The sequence below is a fragment of the Cervus elaphus genome, chromosome 5 (genome assembly GCF_910594005.1).
Source record: "Cervus elaphus chromosome 5, mCerEla1.1, whole genome shotgun sequence".
NCBI lineage: Eukaryota > Metazoa > Chordata > Mammalia > Artiodactyla > Cervidae > Cervus > Cervus elaphus.
The window spans coordinates 121,617,145-121,642,538 of NC_057819.1; the positions used below are offsets into that span (position 1 = coordinate 121,617,145).

Below are 25,394 nucleotides of genomic sequence, written 5' to 3' on the forward strand. Positions count from 1 at the left end.
TGCGAAGAACTAACTCATTGAAAAAGACCCTGATGCTGGGAAAGATTGAAGGCAGGAGGAGAAGGGGACAACAGAGGAGATGGTTGGATGGCATCACTGATGCGATGAACATGAGTTTGAGTAGGCTCCGGGAGTTGGTGATGGACAGGGAAGCCTGGTGTGCTGCAGCCCATGGGGTCGCAAAGAGTTGGACACGAATGAACAACTAAACTGAACTGACGCTTCCCTGTCCTTCACTATCTCCCAGAGTTTGCTCAAACTAATTTTCATTGAGTTAGTGATGCCTTTCAACCATCTCATCATCTGTCGTCCCCTTCTCTTCTTGCCCTCAATCTTTCCCAGCATTTACTTGATAGCCATTTGAATTTCACAGCTCTGAACTACCCGTGTTTGACCTTTGCCCATTTATCTATTGGCACAAGATTGTGCTCTAGGGAAAAGTAACTGTGATTCCCCAGGAGAGGAAACTGTCCCCTGGGCTGTACCCTCATTTTCACCAAGGCCTGGGAGCTGCTCCACTGCTAGACCCGGCCCCAGGCATCAGGATGGGCTTCACTCACCCCTCCAGACACCTCTGATTGGCTCCTCCAGTTTAAGGTGGAGATAACAATGCTTGGCTGCTTCTCTTGAGCCACCCACTGAGGACATTTTTATTGCAGGAGAGACTTGACCTTGAGTGCAAAGCAAACAAGAAGTATGCAAATTTGCTGTCGCGGTGAGGATTGCATGCTGAGGTCCTCCCTGATTAATTAAGCTGCAAGTCCAGTATTTGGATACCAGGACTCTCCTCCCTAGTCCCCAAGCTGCATAACCACCATGTGGAAACTGCTGGATGATGGATTGTAAACAGCTGGTGGGATCACGCCTTCACTGCCCAAGGAACTGCAAACCAAAAAAATCCACATGTTTAATAAACAGTTGATGATTCAGAATGTGAATGGAAAAAAAGAGATGTGAGCGCTGCCTCTTGGATCTAGAGCTGAGCTGGCGGCGGGCTTGATTCTCGCCCTCGGGCGCAGGACACCAGACACCCTACTTGCACGAAGGTTCCCAGGGTCGGAGCCACAGTCCATCCTGAAACAACGTGGGTGTGGGCGGCCCCCTCTGATAGAGGCCAAAGTCACAGAGAGTGGGGCGGGGCGGGGGGCGGTTTAGGGACACTAAACACGCAGTTGGCCCTAAGAAGGAAATCAGCCCAGCCCCTTAGCCCAGGCCCCCAGCCCTGCACACAGTGGTGCTTAATAAACATTACCACGTAGGAGGAGGTCAGCAGTCACTGGGGCCAGGATGGGAAGCTGGAACCCAGGTGGGGCCCCTCTCAGAACCACCCATCTCAGCTTCTGTCCAGGCGGGCGTGCCGCATGCGTGTCCTGGGCAGTGACCTGGAGACTTCAGGTGTACTTAGGAGAGCAAGCTCCTGCGAAGGTGACAGGGGAAGGTACTGAGAAGCAGGGTGGGGGACGAGGGAGGGGAGGGCTCCGAATATCAGGACTGAAGGGCCACAGAGGGTTGCTGGGCCCCCGAGAAGCAGACCCGGGACAGAGATGCAACCGGAGCTGGACGGGGTGGCCGGTTGGGCATGGAGGTGAGGATGGCCGTCTGTGGCAAGTAGGACACATGGGAGTCTGGCCAGAGGAGTCGGGGAGGCGAGGGCCATCGCTGGGCTGGGCAGACCTGAGCCCACAGGAGTGGGGCAGCCGCTGCAAACAAGGCCGGGGAGAGGTGTCAGAGACAGAGGGGACATGGTGGGGGGGCGCAGGAGGAAGGTGACCAGGGCCACACAGCTGCAGCAGTCAGGAGGGATGCTGTGAAAATAAGTCCTTTATTTTTTAATTTTGTTAGCTCTGTCCTGACCATTCTGTTTAAAGTATAGCCCTTATCTCATCATCACCCTATATTCTCTCTTTTTTTTCTTTCCCCAAAAAATCCAAAGTTTATAGTCTCTCTCTCACTCAAATGCAGGCTTAAAGAAGGCAGCTGTTTTTGTCAGGGACATTTTTCCAGCGCCTAGCAATTTCCTGACATATAGAAGGTGCTCAGTAAACACTTACTGGGTGAGTGAAGAATAGGCAGAAATGTATGCCCTGTAGGGTTATACAGACCTGTGATCAGTTTCAGGGTCAGGATGGTGTTGGCCAAGGGGGCAGAGCCCAAAAGCAGATGGAAGCTCCAGTGCCTACTAGCGAACGGTGCCAGGAGCTGGTTATGCATATATATAAAAAAAGTGAAATTGGATCTGTATCTTGAACCAAACACAAAAGATTGCTTCCAGATGGGTAAGCACTTGTGTGTGAAAATCCAAACTATGAAAGTAAAGCTACAGGACAGTATCTTAAGGTATTGAAGACTGGGAAGGGTTTGTTAAGATAGGAAAGGGGAGAAACACAGGGGGAAAAGCAGGCAAATTCCCACCGCATCCCAGTCAGGAACTACATCAAAAGACAAAAGGCAGGAACTTCCCCAGTGGTCCAGGGACTAAGAATCTATGCTTCCTTTGCAGGCGGCACGGGTTTGATCCCTGCTTGGGGAACTAAGATCCTACATTGTTGTTTCTCTGTCACTAAGTCGTGTCTGACTCTCTGTGACCCCATGAGCCACAGCATGCCAGGCTTCCTGTCCTTCACTATTTCCCTGAGTTTGCTCAGACTCATGTCCATTGAGTCAGTGATGCCATCCAACCATCTCATCCTCTGTCATCCCCTTCTCCTCTTGCCCTTAATCTTTCCCAGCATCGGGATCTTTTCCATTGAGTTGTCTCTTCCCATGAGGTGGCCAAAGTATTGGAGCTTCAGCTTCAGCATCAGTCCTTCCAATGAATATTCAGGATCCTGCATGCCATGACCAGAAAAAAAAAAAAAGACAAAAGGGCAGAGGGCAGAGGTGAGGAAAGGTCTGTGCAGGAACAGGGCAGGGAGCCCACTTGCAGAGGAAGCTACAGACAGATGCAGATCTCATTATCTCATTAATAATCAGTGAGGTCTCAATAAACCCCAGTGAGAGACTACTCCATACCCACCAGTTTCCCACACGAGAACAGATAAGCACAGCGGACACGAGCAGTCACTTTTGCCTTCCATGTCGCCTCCCTGACCAGGCAAGTGGGGGCAGAGCAGAGTGTGTTCTGGCTTCCTGTTTTTTTTCAATTGAAATAAAGTTGATTTAGTTGAAATTAGTTTTAGATGTATGGCATAGTGATCCAGTTTTTTTTTTTTTTACAGTTTATACTCCATTAAAAGTTACCACAATACAAACTCTTAGGTATAGAATCATCTACAGGGATGTACTGGACAACGTGGGAAATATAGCCCACAATATTTTACAATAACTATAATTGGAATATAACAGTTAAAAATTGTGACACATTATATGGTACACCTGTAACTTATCTAATGTTGTAAAGGGGCTTCCCAGGAGGCTGAGTGGTCAAGAATCCACCTGCCAACGCAGGAGCCACAGAAGACTTATGTTCCATCCCAGGGTCGGGAAGATCCCCTGGAGGAGGAAATGCCAACCCACTCCAGTATTCTCGCCTGGAAAATTCCATGGACAGAGGAGCCTGGCGGGCTATAGTCCATGAAGAGTTGGACACACCTGAACACACAAAGCATATAGCAACTATACTTCAATAAAAAAAGTTACAAACACTAAAAAAAGTTACCATAGATAGTGGTTATAATTTGGTTTTCTTTAAGCTCCACATGTATTTTGGAATATACTATCTTTCTGCATGAATGACAACTTTTTAAGGAAATAGAAGTTTCCACCCTTTCAGTTAGAGAAAAATAATTTGAAAAACAGGATTCAGAACTCCACTCTCTGTAGATTTTACATACTTTATGTTTTGCTTTTCCTTAAAGACCAGGATTATGTCTTATTCATACTTTTATTCTCGGTACTTACTGCGTGTGTGTGTGTGTGTGTGTGTGTGTGTGCGCCAAGTCACTTCAGTCATGTCCAACTCTTTGTGAAAAAATAGGTGTTAAATAAACAATTAGAGGTCTTTAAAAGAATGGAGAATAAGCTTCCCCAAAGGCTGTGTTCCCAGGAGCCCTGTAACTCTAGAGAATCCAGGGGGTTCCGAGGAAGTAAGTCCAGGATTGAATTAAGCTGTGACTGAAGAATTAGTAAGAATGACACTTATATGTGTGTGTGCTCGGTCATATCCAACTCTTTGCGACCCCAGGGAGATAGCCCACCAGCTTCCTCTGTCCATGGAGTTTTCCAGGCAAGAATACTGGAGTGGGTTGCCATTTCCTTCTCCAGGGGATTTTCCTGACCCAGGGATCGAACTCACGTCTCCTGTATTGACATGTGTATTCTTTACCACTAGTGCCACCTGGGAAGCTAATCTTTATACAGATGCTCTTTTTAAAACACCAGGACTTCCCTTGTGGTCCAGTGGCTAAGGCTCCCAGTGCAGTGGTCCCGAGTTCGATCTGTGGTCAGGGAACTAGATCCCACATGTTGCAACTAAGAGTTCACTTGCCAAAACTAAAGATACCATGTGCCGCGACTAAGACCCAGAGCAACCAAATAAATATTTTTTAAAAACCCACTTACCAATATATATCATCTCTTACTACAGAGTTTTCTTATTAGTTATACTTAGCTATTCCATGGAAGAGCTTCGTGTATATTTAATAAGAATCATGCTGACCTGAATCTCAGGTGAAATTTGCCCAGGAGAAAGCCCAGATGCCTTGTGTGAGTCCTGGATGGAGATGAGAATCCCTGAGGAGCAACAGGGGACACCCCAGGGACGGTACTCAGGTCCAAGCTGATGCTCAGCCTTGAATGTTCACAGCAACTCAGTTCAGTTCAGTTCAGTTCAGTCGCTCAGTCGTGTCCAACTCTTTGCGATCCCATGGACTGCAGCATGCCAGGCCTCCCTGTCCATCACCAACTCCCCGAGTTTACTCAAACTCATGCCCATTGAGTTGGTGATGCCACCCAACCATCTCATCCTCTGTCGTCCCCTTCTCCTCCTGCCTTCAATCTTTCCCAGCATCAGGGTCTTTTCAAATGAGTCAGTCCTTTGCATCAGGTGGCCAAAGTATTGGAGTTTCAGTTTCAGCATCAGTCCTTCCAATGAATATTCAGGACTGATTTCCTTTAGGATGGACTGGTTTGATCTCCTTGCAGTCTAAGGGGCTCTCAAGAGTCTTCTCCAATACCACAGTTCAAAAGCATCAATTCTTTGGCGCTCATCTTTCTCTATAGTCCAACTCTCACATCCATACATGACTACTGGAAAAACCATAGCTTTGACTAGACAGACCTTTGTTGGCAAAGTAATGTCTCTGCTTTTAAAACACTGTCTAGGTTGATCATAAATTTTCTTCCGAGGAGCAAGTGTCTTTTAATTTCATGGCTGCAGTCCCCATCTGCAGTGATTTTGGAGCCCCCCAAAATTAAGTCTGTTACTGTTTCCACTGTTTCCCCATTTATTTGCCATGAAGGGCTGGGACCAGATGCCATGATCTTTGTTTTCTGAATGTTGAGTTTTAAGCCAACTTTTTCATTCTCCTCTTTCACTTTCATCAAGAGGCTCTTTAGTTCTTCCCTCTCTGCCATAAGGGTGGTGTCATCTGCATATCTGAGGTTACTGATATTTCTCCTGGCAATCTTGATTCCAGCTTGTGCCTCATCTAGCCCAGCATTTCTCACGATGTACTCTGCATATAAGTTAAACAAGCAGGTGACAATATACAGCCTTGAAGTACTCCTGTCCCTATTTGGAACCAGTCTGTTGTTCCATGTCCAGTTCTAACTGTTGCCTCCTGACCTGCATACAGGTTTCTCAAGAGGCAGGTAAGGTGGTCTGGTATTCCCATCTCTTTCAGAATTTTCCACAGTTTGTTGTGCTCCACACAGTCAAAGGCTTTGGCGTAGTCAATAAAACAGAAATAGATGTTTTTTTGGAACTCTCTTGCTTTTTGGATGATCCAACCAATGTTGGCAATTTGATCTCTGGTTCCTTGCCTTTTCTAAATCCAGCTTGAACATCTGCAAGTTCACGATTCACATATTGTTGAAGCCTGGCTTCGAGAATTTTGAGCATCACTTTACTAGCGTGTGAGATGAGTGCAATCGTGTGGTAGTTTGAGCATTCTTTGGCATTGCCTTTCTTTGGGATTGGAATGAAAACTGACTTTTTCCAGTCCTGTGACCACTGTTGAGTTTTCCAAATTTGCTGGCATATTGAGTGCAGCACTTTCACAGCATCATCTTATAGGATTTGAAATAGCTCAACTGGAATTCCATGACCTCCACTAGCTTTGTTCATAGTGATGCTTCCTAATGCCCACTTGACTTTGTATTCCAGGATGTCTGGCTCTGGGTGAGTGATCACACCATTGTGATTAGCTGGGTTGAGAAGATCTTTTTTGTATCGTTCTTCTGTGTATTCTTGCCACCTCTTCTTATATCTTCTGCTTCTGTTAGGTCCATACTGTTTCTGTCCTTTATTGTGCCCATTTTTGCACGAAATGTTCCCTTGGTATCTTTAGTTTTCTTGAAGAGATCTCTAGACTTTCCCATTCTATTGTTTTCCTCTATTTCTTTGCACTGATCACTGAGGAAGGTTTTCTTATCTCTCCTTGCTATTCTTTAAAACTCTGCATTCAAATGGGTATATCTTTCCTTTTCTCCTTTGCCTTTCGTGTCTCTCTTATTCACAACTATTTGTAAGGCCTCCTCAGACAACCATCTGGCCTTTTTGCATTTCTTTCCTTGGGGATGGTCTTGTTCCCCACCTCCTGTACAATGTCACGAACCTCCATCCATAGTTCTTCAGGCACTCTGTCTATCAGATCTAATCCCTTGAATCTATTTGTCACTTCCGCTGTATAATTGTAAGGGATATGATTTAGGTCATACCTGAATGGACTAGTGGTTTTCCCTACTTTTTTCAGTTTAAGTCTGAATTTGGCAATAAGGAGTCCATGGTCTGTGCCATAGTCAGCTCCCGGTCTTGTTTTTGCTGACTGTATAGAGCTTCTCCAACTTTGGCTGCAGAGAATATAATCAATCTGATTTCAGTATTGACCATCTGGTGATGTCCATGTGTAGTCTTCTCTTGTTTGTTGGAAGAGGGTGTTTGCTATGACCAGGGCATTCTCTTGGCAAAACTCTGTTAGCCTTTGCCCTGCTTCATTCTGTATTCCAAGGCCAAATTTGCCTGTTACTCCAGGTATTTCTTGACTCCCTACTTTTGCATTCCAGTCCCCTATAATGAAAAGGACATCTTTTGGGGATGTTAGTTCTAGAAGGTCTTGTAGGTCTTCATTGAACCATTCAACATCAACTTCTTCAGCATTACTGGTCAGAGCATAAACTTGGATTACTGTGATATTGAATCGTTTGTCTTGGAAACAAACAGAGATCATTCTGTCATTTTGGGGATTGCATCCAAGAACTGCATTTCAGACTCTTTTGTCAACTATGATGAAGAGACGGAGCCAAAGCAAAAACAACACCCAGTTGTGGATGTGACTGGTGATAGAAGTAAAGTCCGATGCTGTAAAGAGCAATATTGCATAGGAACCTGGAATGTTAGGTCCATGAATCAAGGCAAATGGGAAGTGGTCAAACAGGAGATGGCAAGAGTGAACATCGACATTTTAGGAATCAGCGAACTAAAATGGACTGGAATGGGTGAATTGAACTCAGATGACCATTATATCTACTACTGTGGGCAAGAATCCCTTAGAAGAAATGGAGTAGCCATCATAGTCAACAAAAGAGTCTGAAATGTTCACAATAGATCTGGGCTAAAACAGGGGCTCACACACCAAAGGTTGCCCAGACAGCTTTGCCTGGCCTTGAGGGGTCAGAGGGCACATGGGGAGTAGAGGCAGGGACCCCCATGTCTCCTGGCGTTGGAGGGACCTCTAATGGGAGGATAGATCTGGGCACCTGGATCCCCTGAAACATGGGCAGCTTCAGGGGGCTTCGGGGTTCTTCAGGTGAGAACAGTGTTTCTCATGAAGGAGCTGGAGGGTTGACCAGGGGACATGAAGGGAGCCTGAAGAACAGACACAGGGAGGTGGGATTAAAACCCATCTGCCCCTCTCTAGTGCAGAGAGCATCACCTGGGCCCTGTGGGTCCCATTAGTCCCTGGGAGAGGGCTGATGAGATCCAGGGGCTCACAAGATCCAGGTGATTCTCTGGACCGAGTCCCAGAGGCCCCCAGAGGCCTCTTCAGGCTCCTCAACTCTGGGGACTCCCAGAGTGTGACCTGAAGTGGGCTTGTTACAGGTGTAGAAAAGGAGGATCCCTTTGGAGCAGGTTTGGAAAGAGATGGTAGAGAGATGGGATGGGTGTCCCAGATCCACTGGTCCCCCCTGCTGCCCCCAGGCCAGAGGAGGGGCAGGCCTGACCACCTCCAGCTTTGTCTCCCCTGGGCCTCCACTCACCCTGAATCTCAGCGGGCAGAAGCCCCCACAGCCCCAAACCCCATCCAGGCTGGATGTCTAGGGAAAGAGGCAGGACAAGCAGGGCAGTCACTGGTGCCCCGGGGAGGGCCCCAGGAGATTGAAACCAGCAGTGGGTGGGTGGGGGAGCCCCGGTCCAGGTCCCCACTGAACTCCCACAAGCGGCACCTGCAGGAAGGTGACCAGCCACAACCTCAGGAACCTCGCACTCTCCCTCCTGCCCCGAGGGGTGAGGACGAGGGTACAGATGTGACCCAGGCATCAGGGGCCAGCCACTCGCAAAAATACTTTAGAAATGAGGTGTTCAATTATAATTTTTTAAAAAGCGCCAGGCCAGACACAACCAGGACCAGGACGCAAGAAGAAAGTAAAAGGAAGAAGCAAACCAAAGAATCAAACCCAAACTTAAGAAGAAGTGGCGAGAAAACAGGGAACAGAGAAAGTGGGGGTGGGACCCAACCTTTGTGTTTCCAATTAGCCTATTGCGGTGACGCTCTGGGGACAAGGGCTGGTGACAATGAGCAAAACGTGGCTGGAGGAAAAGGAGCTGGCCGGGTGGCGAGCAAAGTGTGTCTCACAAATGCAGTGATTTGTTTTCACAAGTCAAACCTCTCTCATTTCAGATCACAAGGGAAAAGTCTTGGATAGCGGCCAGTCTGATGGCGCTGGGGACCCAGGACAGCTCAGAGAGCCTGACAGTTAAGTCAGCGCCCTGAGTCTGGGGGTGTCAGTTCCCTGCCCCCTCCCCACCACCCAGGGACCTCAGCCTCCACTGCTAGGCTGTCGCCTTGGTGCTGGCCCTGAAACCAAGCTCGATCCTCCATGTCCTGTGGCCTTTGGGTGATGGGGGTCCCTGGGGTGCAGCATTTGGCAGCCCCCTGCTCTGGCCCGACTCCCTGAAGCCAGAGGGACCTCATGGGCTGCTTCCTGGCCCCTGCCTCTCAGCTCGCGGCTCTGGTGGCTGGAGGGGCAACCGCCAGGCCAGGGCTTTCCTTTTCCAAAAGCTGGGTGTGTCCTCGTCTGGCGCTGTTGCTGGGCCCCAGATACCTCTACCCAGAACCCCCGCTGGACCCGCGGACACCCTCCCCATTCACATGCCCACTTCCCAGGACAGAGCCACGGGGCCCATTTCCTGAGCCAAACCTGACCAAGGCCGGAAGTCTTCTCCGCTCTGACACCGTCCCTGTGGGGGGGGCCTCGAGTCACACAGCCTTGAAGTTTGACCCCAGTGGGCCTGCTCTGATCTCTGTGCCCCTAATGTACTCTCGCCTGCCCCTCCCTGCACAGATGGGGGTCTCCTCTCTGGTTCCGACCCAGTTTCCTCTCCAGGGAACTGCTTGGTCTTCAGTGCAGACGAATCAGGTCAGACTTGCAGCTTCAATCCTTCCTGTCCTTTGTAAAGGCCTGGGGGACCTGGAACCATCTCCTCCTCATGCCAAGCTCCCCACCTGCCAGCCCCACCCCCAGGACTGCTCCTTCTCCATTTGCCTCCCTCCCACTCACTTTTCTGTCTGGCTGTTCTGACCCTCTACCCTTTCTTCTTCACTTCTAGTTGAGGTTTCCTGACCGCACCAAACAGCCAAAAGCACAGTCACCTTCTTGGGTGCTTCCCCAGCAGGGCTGCCCCAGGTCCCCTCTTCTGAGGTCCCTTCAGCAAGAGTAGGTGACCAGGACAGGGTGTGTCCCTGCCTCCTGGCCAGACCTGGAGAGAGGGATGAGCCTCCTCCATCCACATCTTCACCCCCGAGTAGAGGGAGAGTGTGCTGACCATCCTGGACTGTGGCCAGGCCTGTCAACCCTGCAGGTCAGGCTGCAGACACCCTCCCCTCGGCCCTCGGGATCCAGATTCCTCACTGCACGTGGGAGTGGGGGACGCCATCACCTCCCAGGTCAACTGGCGTCTGTCTGCACCGTAGTCTGTTCTGTTCGTGGCCCTCCATGAAGTCCCAACATCGATGATGGGGGTGGGTTTTGAAGCTCCATGCTGGTCTGTGCTCCCAAGTTCCCAACAATTTAAGGAATGCCGGAGGTCTGGGGTCAGAATGTAAACAAGGCATCGCACAGCATCAGCGAGGGCAGTGACCTCGCCGTGAACCGCGGGGTGTCCCTGACGCCTCAGAGGCCCGTTTGTGTCTTCCGTCTCGTGAAAACACAACAGCTCGGCTCTTACAAGTGTGAAGTTCAAGTCTTAAGTTAACCAGCTTTCAAGTTCCAGAAAAATTGCCTACTTGTTATTTTTTCTTATGGAGTTTTTTCTCTTCGTAGGCATGTGGTGTGGGTCAGAAACCCTGACACGGACCATCTCAGCACGGCTGCCCTGGTTGCAAGAGGATCAGCCCGGAGGGCAGCTCGAGGGCCAGGACGGGACCGGTGTCTGTCCCCGAGAGACCTCGCTGGCCGGCCCCAGAGGCAGAGGGACAGCTCTGAAAGGGGCTCCTCTGAGGACAAGGCTGCAGTGAAGAAAAGGCAGCGTGCAAATGTCAAGGGGGAGGGAAAGAAGCTGGCTTTGTAGGAAGACATTCCCCAGGAAGAAAGCGGGGATTATTCGAGATCTGATGATTCTGCCATAAGAAACAGAAGCTCTGATAGGAAAATATATACACAAGGGCATGCCGAGGCGGGGGTAGGGTGGGGGCAGTGGTGGTGGGGTTGGAGTAGCACCCACATCCTGAACTTTCATACTGTTTCCATTTTCTCAGCTCGCTTGTGCATTATTCTTAGAAAAAAGTGAAGTTGCTCAGTCGTGTACAACTCTTTGCAACCCCATGGACTGTAGCCTACCAGGCTTCTCTGTCCATGGGATTCTCCAGGCAAGAATTCTGGAGTGGATTTCCATTTCTTTCTCCAGGGGATCTTCCCGACTCAGAGATTGAACCCGGGTCACCCGTATTGCAGGCAGACGCTTTACCGTCTGAGCCACCAGGGAAGCCCAGAAAGAAAGAAAAAAAATCTGATATGAAGAAAGTTCTTTGGGAAGGACTGAGGCCATGTGGATGTTGCGTAAGCAGGGCAACTTGTTATCTCTGCAAACCCAGGACACGGCCCCAGACACCGCCTCCCAGGCTGCAAGTTGGACAGTATCGAGAACATCAGAGTCATCTCCTTAGTCCCCGAGAGTCCTCAGGCTCTGGAGCTGCAGCTGTGTCCCCTGCCTTCCCGGTCCCTGCCTCCGGTGCGAGGGCTGGGAGACTCGCAGTACCAACCTGTCTGAGGATCCGTTACCTGGATCCCAAGAGGAGCAGTTGTCCTAAATCACAGAATTAGTCTGACACAAGAAAAGAGAGGGAGTATAAAGTGGGTTCTAGAACAAAAGTCATGATTCTGTAACGTGGCTCAGGAGATGCAAAGCCGAACCCCTACCCTGCTCAAGGGTTAGCATTGCATGCTGTTTTTGCACCATGGCCCCTTCATGGATCACTGCCTTGTGGCTTGTCTGGCGTGCTGCAGTCCATGGGGTCACAAAGAGTCGGACACGACTTGCCAACTGAACAACAACTTGCAGGATGGAGAGGCACCCTGGGGGACCCAGCCCTGTCCTTTGGGATGGTCCCGGGGCTCTGACCACTCACATCTGGACTTCCCTGGGCAGAGCAGACCCCTGGAGCCCCCAGCACCCCCTGTCTGATTTCCTCTGAGTCTCTGGAGTACAGGTGGGTTTACCTGGAGCTGGGCCACCAGTGGAGAGAGAACAATCCTGAGATGAATCCAGAATGTTCCAGCCACTTACCAAGAAGAGGGAGGAATGGGCAGGTGGCCAAGCCGTGGGTGTCTGGAAAGCCACAGGGCCTGTCACAGCGGCCACCACACGAGGGACACATGGAAGCCCTGCCTCATTTCCCAGAGACCAAGGACAGCGGCTGCAATGAGGAACCGAGAAGGGGACTCACTTCACAGTTGGTGTGGGCCCAGTAGAACAACGTGCCTTCCCTTCTGGGATCACTGGGCACGGAGCAGTGGGGCCCGAGAGGATGAGGGAACCAGCCCAGCCTCTGCTCACTGGTGACACCACCAGGAGCTCAGCCAGGAAGTTGCCCCAAAGCTGTAGTTTAGAGTGCTTACGGCCTGGGCTCCCTGGTGACAGTACTTGGACAGACCCCTTTGGGTGTGTCACTAACTGGCAGGGCTCTGAGTCAGATTCTGGAGAGGAGCCAGTAAGACTCCCCCAGATCTTCACAAGCAGCTCTCAAAAGTTGGGGGGAGGACCCAGCAAACAGTGCCTGGTCAGGACCCACATTCACTGCTTTTAAAACAACACACTTCTCTGCTCTTGCTGAAAAGACCACATGAGCCCACCAGGCAAGGCCTCCTAACAGGCCATCAGGATCCCCTCATCCGGGCAGTTCCTGTCCCACTGTTTATGCTTAACTGGTTTAGATAGGAATAAAAATGTTAACAAGGAGGGAAGCAGCCAAAACCCACATGGTTCCAACCAATCAGCTAGAGCCTGTAGGCATGTTTTCATCTCTTACTAGCATTTATAACTAGATTGTATTTGATTCCAATAACATTTTTCATTATGGCTCTGTAAGGGAGAGGAAAACAGAAATGCCAAGAAGGGAGGGTCTGTCTGGGTGGCCCTTGTTTGTAAAGTACAACTCCCAGATCTGACTGGGATCCTCACTGTGGCCACTCCCCATTCCAGAGGCTGGGGTCAGCAGGAGTGAGTCGGGGCCCCAGTTCAGTGTGGCCTGGGACCAACACAAGGAGAAGAGCACAGAGACACAGCGGTGGGAACTGGCCAAGCCCACCCTCCAACACCCACCCTGCCCTCCCCTCCCCTGCACTCCAACCTGGCACCGACACCCAGCTGTGCCCCTGGAGGTAGGATTCCACCAAGCCGTCTGTCCCGACCACACTGCAGCCCCGACCCCGTTCCAAGCATCACTCTTTGTAGGAGACACCGTAGAGAAGTGCCGAATACTGAGGAGTCTGGGAGGGTTTGTCTTTCCTGTGGTGGAGGAGGGCATCTCTGCAGTCAGACTGGCTGCCCTCCAGCCAGCATCGGAGGAAAGAGTTTGGAACGCTTGTATCCAGGCCATGTGGGGAGTTCACCAAAGTCCAGATAGGTTCAGGGTCAAGGAAAACAAAAAAAGGGAAGAAGCTAACATTTACGAAGCCCTTTCTAATGCCAGCCATGTACTGGGTGCATAGCTGTGTCATCGCATGTGACCAAAAAGCCCAAGTGAGATGATCACCCAAAGGGAGCTACCGGGGATCAGCTTAAGAGGCAGGGTCCAAGGCAAGGAGCAGATGCTATGAAGCGGAAGCAATGTGAAGGGCCAAAAAGGACAGGAAATACCAAAATCAGGAATAAAAGAGGAGTCAGTTACCACTGACCTTACAGACATTAAAAGAAATATAAAACAACACTATGAACAACTCTATACAAATAAATTAGCTTAGATGAAATGGACAAATTCCAAGAAAGACATAAATTACCAAAACTGACTCAAAAAGAGACAGAATCTGAACATGTAAAGATATTCAATTAATAGTATCATCCCATAGGAAAAACCAGTTGACTCCATTGGTGAATTCTACCAAATATTAAAAGAAGAAATGACACTGATCGTTCACAAACTTTTCAAAAAATAGAAGTGGAGGGAATACATCTTGATTCATTTGATGAGGTCAGTATTATCTTGGTATTCTAACCAAAGACATCACAAGAAAAGAAGACTATAGCCTAGTAAGCCTCATGAATATAGACACAATAGACTTCCCTGGCAGTCCAGTGGTTAAGACTTCACTTTCCAATGCAGGGGGTGCAAGTTTGATCCCTGGTTGGGGAGCTAACATCCCACATGCCTCGTGGCCAAAAAACCAAAAACATAAAACAGAAGCAATGTTGTAACACATTCAAGAAAAACTTTAAAAACGGTCCACATCAAAAAGAATCTTAGACAAATACTGTACAACATCACTTAGATGTGGAATCTAAAAAACACAGCAAACTGATGAAAAGAGCAAAAAAGTAACAGAATCATGGATATAAAGAACAAACTAGTAGTTACCAGTGGGGAGAGGAAAGGACAATAAAGGGGCAGGGGATTGAGAGGTACACAAACTCTTATGTATACAATAAGCTACAAGGACATATTATACAGTATGGGGAATATAACCAGTATTTTATAATAATTATAAATGGAATATAACCTTTCAAAGTTGTGAATCACTGTACTGTACACTTGTAACTTATATAATATTACACATTAGACTTTAATAAAGCAGTTAAATGTATTTAAATATATAAGAAAATCTGTACTAAGTACCTCACGTGCGTGGGTGCATGCTAAGTCACTTCAGTCATGTCCAACTCTTTGCAACCCTATGAACTGTAGCCTGCCACGTCCCTCTGTTCATGGGTTTCTTCAGGCAAGAATACTGGGGTGGGTTGCTATGCCCTCCTTCGGGGAACCCAGGGACTGAACCTTCATCTCCTGCAGCTCCTGTATTGCAGGTACATTCTTTACTGCTGAGCCACTGAGGAAGCCCTAAGTACCTCACATATTCTGTTATTGAATACAAAATTTTTAAAAAGTAATTAGTCGTCAATGGCTTTAAGCACATGAAAAGATGTTCAGTATCCTTAGTCATCAGAGAACTGCAAATTAAAGGCCACAATGAGATACTACTCAAATCCACTGAAATGACTATTATCAAAAAGATACAATAACAAGTGTTGGCCAGGACATAGAGGAACTGGAACCCTCAAACATTTCTGGTGGGAAAGAAAAAGTGGAAGAGTTATGTCGGAAAATAGTTTGGCAGTTTCCTTGAAAGTTAAATATAAACTTACTGTTTAACCAAATGATTCCACTCCTTGGTATCAACCATGGAGAAATGAAAACATGTCCTCACAAAGACTTGAATGTGAATGTTCACAGCGGAATTATTTATAATGGCTGAAACCTGGAAACAATTCAAATGTCCATTAGCTGGTGAATAAATAAACAAGATGTGGCCTATCCACACAATGGGATTCAATTCAGCAATGTAAAGGAACAAACTACTGATGCATGCTACATGGATGAATCTCAAAACAAAAGACTACCTATTTTATTATTCCATTTATATGAAATGTCCATAAAGGGCACATTTATAGGGACAGTAAGCAGATTAGTGGTTGCCTGGAGATGAGAGGGGTTTGGGGCATTGACTACTAATGGGCATGAGGAATGTTTTGGGGGTAATGAAAATTTTCTAAAACTTTCAGGGTTATGGTAATCACTGCACAATTTATAAATTAGCTAAAAAGCATGCATTTTACACTGAAATGAGTTTTATGCACATTATACCTCAATAAAGCTTTTTTTTTTTTTTTGCTTTTTTTTTGGTAAAGCTGTTTGTAAAAAGCAACATCAGGGACACTACAGACCAGTGTTGCTGCAGTTTGAAAGAAGAGTATACAGTGAGGACAGGAGGAGGCTAGAGGGGGTGCCCCTCTCAGGGACTGACTCACAATAACCAAACCCCTAGATACTGATCTACAAACCAAATATGCTGACACTTCAATTTACCGCTCATCTGCCCATCAGTATTTTCTCATTCTGTAGGCAACAAATCAAAGGAAGCCAAGTTATAATCAGAAAATTAACAGAGAATCAGTACTAGGGAAATAGACAAATGAGCCCAAGAGAAGAATTGTTAATAGGTAGTGAGGATGCCCACCTCCACCACAGGACTGTGCCTCTCATGAAGTTCTGAATCCCACATTCAGGGCCAAAGCACCCTCCTTCCAAGCAATGCTGAAGAACAAAGTCAGATCTGTCTCCCTGCACTCCCTTTTCTAGGTGCCATGCAGGCCACACCCAACCATTTATACATCTTCCCTTCTCCAGGGGATCGTCCCCACCCGGGGATCAAACCCAGGTCTCCTGCATCGTGGGCAGATTCTTTACTGTCTGAGCCACTAGGGAAGCTCCACTTTTCAAGGAGAGCAATACAATGCCTTAGAGAGGCACTTCTGTATCTGCACATATAAGGTAAATACCTCACAGTCAGAGCCAATCTGTTAGACCATTTCCCAAATGGTTCAAATCTTACATTTGGATTCTCCTTAACCTCATTTATTTGGGAAGCATTGTGTGCCAGTCTGGGTCAGCATCCCTGCTTCAGGATCACTCTCCCTGGCCTGGGCTGTGGTCCTCAAGGACTCAGCACTTCTCTGTTGGAGTTTCTCCAGGCAGTGAGCCAACAGCGCCAAGGAAGTCACTACATGACAGCTTAGCCAGTCCCCAAATTTCTCAGGGACCCTGTGGAGTCCAATGAGCTCAAACACACATGGCCCCCTGCCCAATCCTCCGCCAGACTTCTGTTTGCACACAAAGGGTTACAGACCGAGCAGAGCATGAAAGACACTCAAGCCTCCACACCCAGATTCCTCAGCAGACTCCTACAACAGGAGTGCTGGACAGTGCTGCTGTGATGGACTGGGGATGTGGCCCAAGCACGTGGCCCAAACAGGAAAACCTCAGAGTCGGGGTAATTGGGTGGTGGAGCCCTGGACTTGTCTGCTGAGTGGTGGATAATGGTCCCTAGACCACTCGCCCAGGGCAGCTGCAAGGATGGGCAGCCGGCTCCACTCCTGCTGGGCCACTGATGCCCTAGAACTGTGGCTGTGTGTGTGGTGGGGACCAGAGCTCCAGGAGCCCAGTTGGTCTGAGGCTTGTGAACACCGTGTTGGCACCTCTGGGAGCTGGGCGTGGTGTGGATTGCCCAGCGGCCAGCAAGCCCCACAAAGGTGCCTGCCCATGTGGCCTGGCAGCGGCCAGCTCTGCTAGGCAACTGCAGCCTCATCTCCTGGTGGCCTCTGCTTCTTAGCTTTGTGTTGCTGGGGGCAGCCACTCAGGAAAAATGTAGGCATGACCCGTGTCAAGCCATGCAGATTATGCCTCCCCGGCGCTCACAGAAGAGTCTCCAAGCTGTGTTTACTAAGAGTCAAAGGCAGAACACAGAATCACCAGCTGGGGCTCCCAGGTCCCTTCTGAGCTGGAAGGGAAAGGCTACACCCCAAACGCCTGGGAGCACGGACAGCTCCTGCCTCCTAGCTGACTGTCCAGCCTGCTGTGAGGTCACTGAGAGCCATCAGCCTTCCTAGCCTCTACCATGGAGGCAGCGAGGCCAACAGGAACTTTCCTGTGGGCGGCCCCTGCCTGGCAGTGGGGGTGTGAAGTGAGGACCTGGCCGCACTTTGCTCAGCACCAGCACCACTTCCTGAGGGTTACGTGGGGGATCTGGAGAGGGCATTAAAGTCTTCTTTTAATTAAAAACACAGACAACTTCTAAAATACATACGACAAACACTAAGGACCAGCTGAGGTGGAGAGATCAAAGGAAAGTGGAAAAGAAAAGAAAAAAATAATGGAAGCAGAGAGAAAATTGGCAGGATGGGGAAAGGAGGATACCAGCAGAGAGAATGGGGCAGGGACCAGGGCAAGTTAGTGAGTGTCCACAAACCAGCCCGTCCCACCTGTGTCCAGCCATGCTCTGCAATCCTTGAAAGGTTTACCCCAAGGGTTGTTCCTGGATCCCTAGTTCACCAGTTAGCTGAGCTGTGACCAAATTCACATCCAATTAGCTTTTATCAAGCACTGAATATGTAAAGCTTTGAACACATAGTTCTGCCTGGGCAGATTCTAGTGGAAGGAGCCCTGGGAGGAGATGATGGGAGACATGTCTTGTTCTTAGAAGTCCCGTGGTTGACTATGACCTGCGGAGACCCACACCCAGCTGGCCGGAAGCTCATCTGTGCTGTCCACTCAGCTAGGAGGTGGGGGCCCTTCTACGGTGAGGAAACTGCTCCTTAGCATAAGGATTCATACGACCAAGGTCACAGACAGCAGGCTGCAAGGAAAAGATTCCAGTCCAGGTCTTCTGACCACATTCAGGGATTTCAACTGCTCTACATGAGGAGTAGAAAGGATCAGACTGTGGCCCAGACCAGCCCAAGGCCTGAGGCAGACTCTGACAGCTTTTGGGGTGTCTAAACCTGAGTTTGGTGTGAAAGTGTATGGCTTTCTGGGAAGCAAATCTAGAGCTTTGAAGATCTTTTCCTTTTTCTTTTTAAAATTTCCCTTTACTTAAATGCATATGTAATTTTCAATAAAATGTCATCAGATGTTATCACATTATGAGTCTTCAGTGTTTTGTTTCCTCCTCTTTTTTTTTAACTTTTAATTTTATATCGGAGTGTAGCTGATTACAATGTTGTGATAGTTTCAGGTCCATAGCAAAGGGACTCAGCCATCCACACGCATGTATCCATTCTGCCCCAACCTCCCCTCCCATCCAGGCTACCACATAACCTTGAGCAGTGTTCCATGTGCTATACAGTAGGTCCTTGTTGGTTATCTCTTTTAGATATAGCCGTGTGTACATGTTGATCTCAAACTCCCTAACTATCCCTTCCTTCCATCCTTTCCTTCCTCCTCTGTTTTTGCCCTGCTGATCCTTCTTTCTCCCCCAGCATACCAACCCCAAGCCCTTCCTAGGTAACCCAAGTTAACAAAAACTTGTGTGCACCCCATGTTTAACTTCATGTTTATATACATCATATGCAAATACACAGTGGTTGAGCGAGACAGGAAGCAGTGCCAGCTGTACCCGCTGGCAGGGAGAAGTGTTTTATCACTAACAGGGTTTAGAATTGCTGATGCAAGGTGATACGAAGAAGGAGACAAACTTCTAGGCACTTGTATTATTGCTTTAAGATTCTCTACAGACAAGGTACCCAATTATGGTCTACACCTGTGATAGACTGCACCATCTTCCCACCTTGGTATCACACTGGAAACACACACACACAGATGGAGACAAATGAGAACTTGTCACCCCATTTTTGTAAAACTGTCACCCCTTCCATGTCAACATTGTGCTCATTCACGTCTTTGTGTGAATAAAAGTACATGTTAAATTTGATAGATGATCTATTATTTCTCAACCATGTCGCATTGATGGGACCCATATTGCTTTTAGTTTTTATTGTGTCTTCTTTCTTGAAGACTGTTTTCTCTTTCTTCCTGTTTCCCAGAGCAAGCACTCCCCACTGGGTCCTTAGTCTTTGGAAGACTGACCCAGGGAGGCTGAGTTTTTTTCCCTCATCTCCAGCTCTGAGATCACAAGCCCAGGATGCCTGCAGCCTTTAAAGCCTCTTGAGGAAACCATTTATACTTGAGCCTCTTCCTCGAACTTTTAGAGCCTGCAGATCTTTATCAGCAAAGTTGCTGTTGTTTAGTTGCTAAGTCGTGTCTGACTCTTTGCAACCCCGTGGACTGTAGCCCTTCAGGCTCCTCTGTCTACAGGATTTCCAAGGCAAGGATACTGGAGTGGGTGGCCATTTCCTTCTCCAGGGGATCTTCCTGACCCAGGGATTAAACTTGCTTCTCCTGCATTGGCAGGTGGATTCTTTACACTGACTCACCAGGGAAGTCCTTACCCGTAAAGGGTTTTAGGTAATTCTCCCTTTTCACATTTTTTTCACCTTTTATTCTTAAAACAATGAGCTTGCACAGGAGACAATCTTAAGAAGAGTGTGTGTTCCAAGCAGAGATGGGGAGCCCTCTCCCTCCCCCACCCCTAGACTTGAACCAATGGAAAATCTCCCAGTGACATTCCCTCCCTCCACAGTGGATCAGCTACCACATCCCAAGATGACGTGTGCCATGCCAAGGTTGGCCTGAAAATAAAGGCTGAATGTCCCTTTGAAAAATAATTGACCCGGAAACTTCAGAAGAGACACAGTCCACAATCTGCCATCACCCTAGCCTCCCGCAGGGCTTGTGGGTTCCCAATACATCTCACATCTGTTCTCTCCATGAGCTGAAATACGACTGTACTACATGGGAAACCCAGAACCAGACCCAATCTTGGAGGCTGTTTGCACCTCCCGTGCCCACGCGGGCCTCATTTCAGCAGCTTGAACTTCCCTTGCCTGGTTTCTTCCCTTTCCTTTTTTTTTTTTTAATTAAAAAAATTTTTTTTCTTTCTTCCCTTTCCTTTTCTTCCTCACTTTCCCCCATCATAACCCATGTGGTCTTCCCCCAGGTTGTTCAGTGAAAATTACAGTGTTTGGAGGTTGCTACCAGCACAGAGCTGAATCCAAGTAGGTTCCTTAAGATGAAATTGTACTTTAAAAGGTGAGGATTCAGGGTGCTGGAGCCCATGCCCTGGTCCTGCTCTTCCTGCCTCTGACATGAGGATGGTCTAAGCATCACCTTCCTCCTCTAGAAGCCTCCTTCTCACCTGTGCCGTCTCTGGATGGGGAATACTATGTAGGCAAAGCAACCATAGTGTTGACACAAATCAGGTGGTCAATGAACCTATCTACAGACTATAAAGCCTTTTCCTTTTTAAAAAATTTATCATATTCAATTTATAAAACTAATAAAACACTTTATGAGACCGTAAGCTGGTAGTGTGGAGACTAGTGATCTTTGATGGGCACTGTGGGTGATGCAAAGACTTCTCAGGGGACCCCTGTTTATGTCCCCTGCTCATGTCCTTGTCCTGCCTGGCTGATCCCAAGCCCAGCCACCATGCAGGCCCCTCCCTCCACCCCAGGGCTCCAGCCACCTCCTGGGGCCTTGCTGTGTCTATGGGTTTACTCTCTCGGATAGTAGTGTTGCTTGATTCGAGTGGACGAGGCCACCACGGGGAGCCAGCTCCTAGGAGAAGCTGTGAGGTCCCACCCAGAGGGATGGAGCTCTCAAGTAACATTAGAGGAAGAGGAGAAAGTGAACTCAGAATAAGCTCCACGTGATTCTGTGGGTGAGGTATTAAGGACCGTTGACCAACCCAGACTAATCGCTTTCATTTGCCTGGATCCTATTCAGGCATTCTTCGGGGAGAAAGTCACACAAAAGAGTATTAATCACCAGGAAAATTGCATCCTGGTACATCCTGATGTAGTTCATGTGTAGCTATGTCTCCCCTCCAACTTCCCTTTCACTCCCTGACATCTCACTACGCAAATAACAGAACGGGAAGTGAGAGTGAGGGACGGGGACTGGGGTGGGGTTTCCTGCCTATGATCTGAGCCACCCTGGGGGGACCTTCCCCCGCCCAGGACAAATCCCCACTCTTTCATCACCGCCAAAACCCCAGCATCACAGGTGGAACCTTCAGAATCCGTCATCACTCATTACACCATGCAGCTTGGCATTTTGACTATGACTGACATATAACTCCCTAGCAAGATAAAACTAGGTGAAGTGAAAGTTGCTCCATGGTGTCCGACTCTGCAACCTCATGCACTATAGCCCGCCAGGCTCTTTGCATCCATGGGATTTTCCAGGCAAGAATACTGGAGTGGGTTGCCATGCCCTTCTCCAGGGGATCCTCCTGACCCAGGGATCAAGCCCAGGTCTCCTGCACTGCAGGCAGATTCTTTACTGTCTGAGCCACCAACATGAAATCAGTTATCAAAGCATGTAACGCTACAGCTTCTCTTTCGATTTCCCGTCATTGTTGCCTCCCTCCACTGTGCTCCAGTGCAGTGAGACAGCACCAGGGCATAACCGTCCTGACTGTGACATCACAGGGAACAGCAGGATCCTCTTGCTGTGCTTGTCAGGGATGCATTTTATGGAAGTAACTTACTCGAGTGACCATGTCTCTGGAGAGAGCCCCCACATGCGCTGGAATGTGGCTCCATGCAGGGTTCTAAGGCCACAGCCTTCAGCCCTGGTGTCTCCTGGTCTGTGCAGCAGATTAGTGACCCGTGGACATCAGGGTTTCTGTGCAACCTTTGGGAACAGGTAGATGAGGACGGCCTCTGTTAGACTTACAGCCTCTCTGTCACTGACTGCGTATGATCCAGGCCCCCAGGCTCATCAAGGGATATTTCACAGCCCTGACTGAAGACCACGGGCAAATTTCAGACACCAGCATGGGTGGTTTGCCTGGGTTACCCCAGGCAATGGGGTGACTGCCGCCACCGTGGTGCACATGGGTCCAATGGGGATGTGGGCTTGCACTGCCCTGTATGGACCCGTGGCTTGATCACAGCCAATCAAGATGGAAGTTGTTGTTCAGTCACCAAGTTGTGGCCGACTCTTTCCAACCCCATGGACTGCAGCATGCCAGGCTTCCCTGTCCTTCACTATCTCCCAGAGTTTGCTCAAATTCATGTCTGTTGAGTCGGTGATGCTATTTAACCTTCTTATCAACATGGAAGGTAGGGGTGCAAAGGACTGCATACAGCTCCTGGAGGGCCTCATACCTGCTTGTCTCGGCTCAGCTGGTGTCTGAAACTGGCTGGGCAATGAGTCAGGTGGAGGGCACTTACTGATTTTCTAGAATCTCCTATCAGAATACCCATATCCCCAGGAAGGAAAAGCCTCTAAGGTCTAAGTTGAGACCTCTCACATTCAAGGGATTTGCTGACCATGAACTGGGGGAAAGGGAAGGAAGATGTGTCCGAGGGGTATCAGGAGGAGAAAGAGGAGCTTTGGAGAGAATGACTGATTTACTTGCTTTGTAACTTGCCCAGTAGGGGCTTTGGAGGGTTGGGTGTGGGCACACAGGGGTACAGGGACAGTGTGGGACTGTGGGATGGCCACACAGACTCCCCCAGTTCTAGGAACCACTGTGCTGTGACCGAGCACCTTTGCTCTGCAGTTACAGAGAAGTCAGAGAACCAAGGCCATATACTGCTGAGCACTAAGCCGTATGCTGCCTGGTTTAGAACTCAAACCGCTGTACATACATGTAGCTTGTCCTAGGCCAAAATGAATATTAGTAACTCATGAACTATCCTAAAACCCTCAACACCCCTCAATTCACTTCATGAGCCCTGGGGGTCTGAGAAGAGACACCCAGCCCTGACTTCCAGGAGCTCAGAGCTCAGATAAAGACAAGCCAACACTCCCCTGCAGTTCAGGGATGATGCCTGGGAGGCAGAGTGGGCCAAGCAGGATGCAGTCACTCTGCCTGGGGAAGGGGAGAGGGGTCAGGAAAGCCTCACCTGAGCAGGTATCACATGCTCACAGATGAGAGACAAGGAGGCTTCCAGCAGGGATTGGGCAGCCTTCCCCACACACAGCTGGGGAGGAGGGAGGAAGGACTGGGAGCTGGCACCATCTGAACTTCACCCTCAGGTCAAAGAGTGATCTTGTGAAACCCTAACCGAACCTTGTTCCTCTCTGAGACCAGTATTGCGGCCAGTGGGCTGCATGGCGCCTCTGTGAGCCCCAGATAACATGGCAGCTTCTGAGATCTCAGCACACAGATAAGGAACCTGGACATTTTGTCTTCTGGTCATTCCTGTTTAACTCACCCCTCAGCGGGTGGGAGGATGGGGAAGTAAGAAGAAACCCTGGTGAAGAAACAGGCTGGCAGAGCCACCTGCCCAGGGGGACCTTTGGAGGATACTACTCCCCAGGGCCTTGATGTTCTAATCAGCAAAACGGGATGTGACACGACCTGCCTCCTGGAATATGCCTAGCCAGAACATGGGACAGAACAGAGGCCAGAACAGGGGACGCTGGTGTGTGTAAAGGTGGTCAACAAGACGTTATGAATAGATGCTCCTCGGACAACAAGGTGACCAGTTAGACACACAAGTTAGACGCACACCCCTCACCAGACACCAGCATCATTCCAAAAGGATCAGAAATGTAAATGTTAAGCAGGAAGACCCTAAGAGTATGAGAGGAAAACATTAAAAAAAAAAAAAAAGCACCTTTTATCACCTAAAAAAACCCAGAAATAATAAATAAAAGATGAAAATGGTTTAGTTAAAAAACGTTTTTAATGGCCAAAATAACCACAACACAAAGTGCAAAGATGAACGATACCAGGCTATTCATACTGTGTAGGAAGGACTAATCTTTATATTCAAAGCGCTCTTACAGACCAGTGATAAATAGTTCACCAAAAAAAGAAATACAAATGGATCCCCTTGAACACATGAGATGCTCAAACTCATTCACAATAACAGAAATAAATTTCAAAACAATATCAAGAAACCGTTTTCCATATATCTGATTAGCAAAAGCCGAGAGTTTAACAGTACACTGGTGGGCCGCACAGGAACACTTATGACCCTGCTGGGGCTCCAGGGTGGGGTGGGGATGGGGGGGCATGGGGGCGGGGGCGGTGAAAGGGTACAAATTCCAGGAGAAAGAGGACTCTTGCTCAGCAATTTCACTTCGAAGAGTTTATCAGATCTATGTAAAAACTATTGTTTGAGAGGAACTGATCACTAAATAGCGTGTTTGGAATCTACACAGTTATTTGAGCCTTACTTTTTAAATATCTCTGAACAGAGTCTTAAGCTTTGTCTGTATTTTCACTTAACTGATATTTATATTTAAAATATGGCATCGTATGTTGCTTTACTGCCTTTCTCAGTAGAGTTACAATGAGAAGATGAATTTGTTCATTATTTTTCCTGATGGTAGATGTGAAATGGTGCTTCAAAAAATTGTCTTTATGTATGTCCATGTGTGTGAGTGTGTGTGTACTTGGACATAGGTTTTAAGTATAAACCGGCTCTTTCAAAATAGGCTGCCATCTGAAAATGGGAAATTGGGGTCTGAGACCTGCTGGAGTGTAGAAGAACTTGATGGAAGGTTTTTTAAAAGCCCTAGTGAAGTTAATAATGAATTTTAAAAATATATGTTCAAAATTCATGTATTAGTTTTGAAAACTTTATTAAAATTAAGAAAACAATTATATGTACTCACATTAAAAATAAACCTAATGTTTGAAAAATTATGTATGGTCACATTTGGAAGACATAAGTTAGATTTCCAGCTGGTACTATGCTCCAGAGTAAAAATCTGGGTGTTTAAGAAGCCAAATTAAAAAAACAAGATGAAGTATCAGGCTAAAAATATGGGATAATATATCTATAATCCTGAGATAGACAGGCTTTTTAGTCTTTAAAAAATCTTTATTTTGAAATAATTTAATTTGGAGATGTTACAAAAACAAAGAATTCCCAGATTCCCTAA

The 25,394-nt window shown here is 48.1% G+C and overlaps 1 long non-coding RNA gene across 1 annotated transcript; it reads right to left on the reverse strand.

The window, feature by feature from the left end:
• Window positions 1-573: 573 nt before the first annotated feature.
• On the reverse strand, window positions 574-23,494 carry LOC122693475. The gene is made up of 4 exons (XR_006340907.1): window positions 23,402-23,494; window positions 22,036-22,181; window positions 1,253-1,417; window positions 574-882 (listed from the first exon to the last, which is right to left on the reverse strand). It is a non-coding gene; the product is annotated as an uncharacterized LOC122693475 (long non-coding RNA).
• Between the last annotated feature and the right edge of the window lie 1,900 nt (window positions 23,495-25,394).